Consider the following 6,000-nt stretch of genomic DNA (forward strand, 5'->3'; position numbering starts at 1 on the left):
TTCAAGATGAAGATAAATGACTGAATATTACTAGACTGTAAGAGTTTTAGCTTACAATTGCGTTTTTCGACCATTTTGGTAGAGTCAAAGTTGACCGAACGTGGTTTTTTTTCTATTTATCGTGATTTATATGCAAATATTTCAAAAATGAGAGAAGCTACAACCTTCAATTATTTTTTGTTGTATTCTACATGAAATTGTGCACATTTTCATACATAAAACTTTATGTAACGGCTAATTTAAAATGGTGCAAACATTACCACAATCGCACGTATGATTTTTTTCGGAAGAGTTACTGTGCGGACATAAGGAAAATGTTATTTTTTTCATAAATTCACCATAAATCGAAATATTGTGCTAGAGACTTCCAATTTGTTGCAAAATTAAGGTAAATGATTGAATATTACTAGAATATAAGAGTTTTAGCTTACAATTGCGTTTTTCGACCATTTCGGTAGAGTCAAAGTTGACCGAAGGTTGAAAATTTGTCACTTACTGTTATTTCAAAACTGATAAAAGCTACAACCATGGGTTGTTTTTAGTTGTATTGTGCATGAAATTGCGCACATTTCCATATGTAAAACTTTATGTAACGGCTAATTTAAAATGGTGCAAACATTACCACAATCGCACGTATGATTTTTTTCGGAAGAGTTACCGCGCGGACGTAAGGAAAAAGTTTTTTCATAAATTCACCATAAATCGAAATATTGTGCTAGAGACTTCCAATTAGTTGCAAAAGGAAGGTAAATGATTGAATATTACTAAAATATAAGAGTGTTAGCTTACAATTGCATTTTTTGACCATTTCGGTAGAGTCAAAGTTGACCGAAGGTTGAAATTTTTGGCACTTATCGTTATTTATATGAAAATATCTCAAAACTGATAAAAGCTACAATCATGAGTATTTTTTTGTTGTATTCTACATAAAAATGCGCACATTTTCATATATAATACTCCATGTAACGGCTAATTTAAAATGGTACATAAATTATGTCAAAGTGACAAAATAATTTCTGAGATGTGTCACCGATACTTTTTAGTGCGGCAAGAAAGAAATTCGCACTTGCGCGCCTGCGTAATGATTGTAAACAAAACAATACCTCGATCCGTGAACTCCCAGCATCCCCCAAGGCGCATGATCCAAAAGTTTTCGGCTGGTAGGCCTATAAGTATTTTTCCACGAATTTTAAAAAAAACTTTTGTATGTCTACGTAAAATACGTCCAATCGGCGTTAAAGGGTTAATTGTTAATCATGAATATTAATAACTTTACAAAAAAAAATTGCTTTCAACGCAAATATGCATCAAGGAGTAAAGGAAAAATAAAGAGCAAAAATAAATGTGCAGGGAAAGCATTTTTAAAGGAAACCTGTTACTTATTAGTCTTTTAAGTAGTTTAACCAGGCAACAGAGGCGATTTATTTACTTGTCATAGGGTTGACCTGAAGGATTTGTCTTTTTTAATTTGTTTTTACACAATTCATTGGGTTGGGCTCAAGGATTTGTCTTTATTAATATGTTTTTACACAAATACCGTCTGTTTATATAAGCCTCTCTTTATAGTCAACACTTCAAGAGACACATGGAAGAAAAAAAGAATCCTCCCAAGTTGGCCATGTATCCATGAGCTTCAGTCCCACCAGATGATTGCTAGTCATTCCTGTGTTCATTTAAACCAGAGTGCATCTGTTCAAATGATTTTTTTGTGCTCTGTAATGCTCATTTTTTTTCATTTTTGGTCTTTATACTTTTTTGTTCTGCTTCTATGGAATTATTTGATGAAGATTGGGATCTAGATGTAAAGTGAAACTAAGATGCACTTAGATCATAAAGCACCACCTCATGAATATGTGAGGCTTTTAGTCTGGAAATGCACCTGATTTCTTGCTAGGTGTTGCTCCAGCAACAATGGGCTTCAAGCTCTTAGCAGCTTCTGCTGCAGGAGCTATTCTAGATGATTTGAAGAAATTTATAAAAGGTAAAGATATAAACCTGGGCTACTGTAAACCCCTCAGTTTTTTTTTATTATGATCCTTGGTCCAGGAGGGAAATACCTTATTGGTTGCTATTTTAGGGAGCACTTGTGATATTGTAAGTTCGTGTCATAGTGAATTCCTTAGTGAACTTAATCATCAAGAAAAGAGACCCAGTCCTTAGAAGCATCTTCAACCTACCGACAGCATCAGATTTAAAAAGCTTGACTTTAGATACAATGGATCAAAATTCTTTCTGCTGGAGTTAAGATGAATAGGAAGAGGCTGGGTGTTTCTGCAACTTGAGAGATGGTGAGGATTTTGGGCAACTCAAAATGTACACAGTTTATCCAGTCTCCAGCTCACCATTCCCAATAGGGACTTTTAAAAGTTTCCATCTTCTCCATTACATTCAACTCAGTTTTGCCAGCCACATAGGTCTATCAGGATCTAGCCAGGAAGTACAGTGGCATCTCAACAAACGTCAGCTTATCTGGTTTGTTACTTAATGGATGCATCTGAGTCCAGTAAAAATGAAAATATGTACTTTTTTGCTTTTGTTTTTGCAAATATGTAAAGTATTTATGGTTGGTTTTTCTCATGCATTATAAGTTCTAACTATACATAGTGTACAGTATACTAGTTACATAATGTAATAGTAATTTTTAAAAAATTAAATTGTCATTCTTTGTTTATTGTGTTTATTGTAAGATCGTCTGCTCAGAAATTTTAAGATGTGTTAAATAAAGTGTATGCATATATGTGCTGTACCTGTAATTCAGAATAAGCAATCCCACTACTGCAAGTTAATGTTAATCAGATGTATAAACACAGTTCCTTACATAATTATTTAAAAACTGTTTGGACCTTACTTTGTTGTTAGCATGTGCTCAGATATTCTGAAATCTATTGCTAAAAGAAGTGTAATTGCACATGTTCATTACATAATAGTAAATCATTGTTAATCAAACTTATAAAGGCAGTTCCTTTCTTTTAAAGTGATTATGCATACTTGTTTCATTTTGAGGGTTTAGGCTCAGAAATTCTAAGATTTGTGGTTTATTAAGTACAATTACCGCAGCCTACCATTTCCACACTCCTTGAAATTGAGCTATCACTGTTTACTCCATTACATACTAATGAAATTCAAAGATTTTGCCTTGAATATTAAAATATCATGTGTCACCACAACCACAAATGAACCTCACTATGCTTTACATCGTTGTCTTCAAGATAAGATTACACAAAATTTAGTGAACATTAAGTAATACAATTTGGTATTTCGATTTTCTTATTGTATTTAATGCATTGTTGTTCATATTTTATTGTCTTCAAGGGTAGATTTTGTGCTGTACGTAATTGTTTATCAGTCTGTGTATATGTGCATGTTTACATATACAAGTACTACTAAGTTATGATACATCATGCACATACTGTGGCAGCCCAACTTCTCAGTATCTCTCTTTCTACCTCAGTACCTATTGTTATTGTCATTTATTCAGTGAGGTACAGCATTTTCTTGATACAGAGATGTAGGGTTATGTGTGAGTGTGTACAAATACATGTATGCTTCGCATTATGGGAAACTATCCGCTTACTTTCCATTCTCTCAAATCTTGTTTTGTCATAAATAAAACCCAGAAAGAGAGAGAAAAAGGCAAACAATTGCCAAATTCTTTGGGGAAAAATTTTTTGAACAAAAAAGAGAACCAGTGAAGCAAATGCACAGTAACTGCATAGTTTATGTTTTTGTGATGTTTATGTGTACACAGGCACTCAAACACACATAGCCTGAGAACTACTATATGTAACACTGCATTACTGTATTAAATATAATACTGTATTGCGTTGGATGAATGTCAGTGAAAATACTCTACTAGAGTGAGAGGAGAGGGGAAAGGGAAATTAAGTGCATAGTGTTTTGTAACTTATGTTAAAAAAGAAATAGAAAGAGGTTTATGGTCTCTTTATATTAATGTTTGTGCTTTGTATGTTAACATATGTAAGCATAAGTAGATAGAACTAGTCAATCAGCTACATTTTTTTTGGGGGTGGGCTATGTATGAGCATGGAGTTCGTGCTTAACACTAATAGTGGGTGAAAGCGAACACTAATATAAAGTAGGTTCTTGCAGTGTAATCTTGTGGAATGATACAAAATAAATAAGGAACACAAATTAAATATAACTCTCGGGACGATCTCTAGCTAATTGACCGAAGGATTGTTCCGGAAGCAACATTATTGCCAAAATGGTAAAATAACACTATTGCTATGACATTCATACACTGAGGAGTCATTAGTGGCTCATGAATACGAATATTATTATTAAGGGAGCTATATGTTATTGGTTAATGAGTGTAAGAATAAAATATTCTGTATAAGGGTACAAGAGAATAAATGCAATGAATGATATTTGGAGCATAAGCAATATCTTTCTCATACAACAAATGTACCACTACACCTTTCATAAACCAACACCTCCCTCACCCTCACACTTGTTGTACACTCCCCAGAGACTGGGTCACTGGGGGAATATGATTTAGGCTAAGGGCTTCTTTTCTGAGCAAGGAGTCACAGCAGTGGGGAACAGCAGATCAACATTAGAGGAAGGCACTGGCCAAATTTGTTGTCACTCAAGCCTGGGTTGTAGGACAGGCAGTTGGTAAAGGAGAATGACAGGGTCTGTGGAGAGGAAGAGCTTCTCCAGAGCAAACTACAGTTGAAAAAATATGACAGCAGTGTAACTTAAGGGCTTGATCTACCATAGAAAGCTTGTTGAAGGGCAAGTTGAATCAGATGTACTTCAAGCAGGGGAAGAGTCCCATCTGAAACACAGTGGGGAGAGAGTAATACCGGGACATGCAGTGTGCCTGACTCTTGACTGAGCCTTGAGGAATGAAAAAGGAGACACACATAGGCTGCTGACAAAAGCGTATGAGCCGGGGGGGCTGCAGCCCCCCAAGATTTGGGCAGGCAAATTTTTCAGGCAGAATATGCAATGTAGCAGGGTTATTCAACTGGCAATTGTGAACTGAATCCATTCCATAAGTGTTTTTTCTTTTTATATATGAAATTTTACTTTTCCCTTAAAAAACAAAATGCCAAAACTGTTCTTTTTGGTAAGTACATTTTAACAATATTTTTTAGTTCTTACTGTTTATGAATACACTATCAGCCAGTGTTGACAGGCTGAGCTGGATGCTCGTGTCTTTACCATCTTTCTCTAGACAGCATCAGATGTTGTCCAGTTTCTACACAATAATGAACTGGCAGAAATGGTACCTGAGTTCATGAGTGTTTTATCTATTTTAACTGTCATCCCTGCTACTTCATGTTCAGAAGAGAGGTCTTTCAGTGGACTTCATAGGCTGAAATCCTACCTTCCTAGTACCATGGGTCAAACAAGAGTTAGCTGCTTAGTACTTTTCAACATAGACATAGAAAGAAGCACCTCAGCGGCATGGTTGGTATGGTATTAGCGTCCCACCTTGGGGGTCGTGGGTTCGATTCTCGGCCATTCCATTGAGGAGTGAGAAATGTGTATTTCTGGTGATAGAAGTTCATTCTTGACGTGGTTCGGAAGTCACGTAAAGCCGTTGGTCCCGTTGCTGAATAACCACAGGTTCCATGCAACGTAAAAGCACCATACAAACAAACAAACATAGAAAGAGAATATGACAGCAGAGTGCTTGAAGATATGAACAAAATTATAAATGCTTTTTGGAAAGGAAAGGGACGTGAAAAATATTTTTTTCTGACGTGTAAAATATTTTTCTAACATTTTTTCTGTAAGCCTTACACATGGCTTCATTATGGATATGAAAAGAAGCACTTAATTTTCTAATCATGTTTTAACTTAGTATGAAGGAGATCTATAATTTACTGCAATTTTTAATAATTATTTATAACATTCAACCATTGCAATTTATTTCAGTATGTAACAGTTATTATTTATTTAATTTAATTAGTATATTACATTAAAAAGTATAACTCATTCTAATTACTCAGTTCAATTTTATACTGT

Source organism: Macrobrachium nipponense, chromosome 15, assembly GCF_015104395.2.
Source record: "Macrobrachium nipponense isolate FS-2020 chromosome 15, ASM1510439v2, whole genome shotgun sequence".
Lineage (NCBI taxonomy): Eukaryota > Metazoa > Arthropoda > Malacostraca > Decapoda > Palaemonidae > Macrobrachium > Macrobrachium nipponense.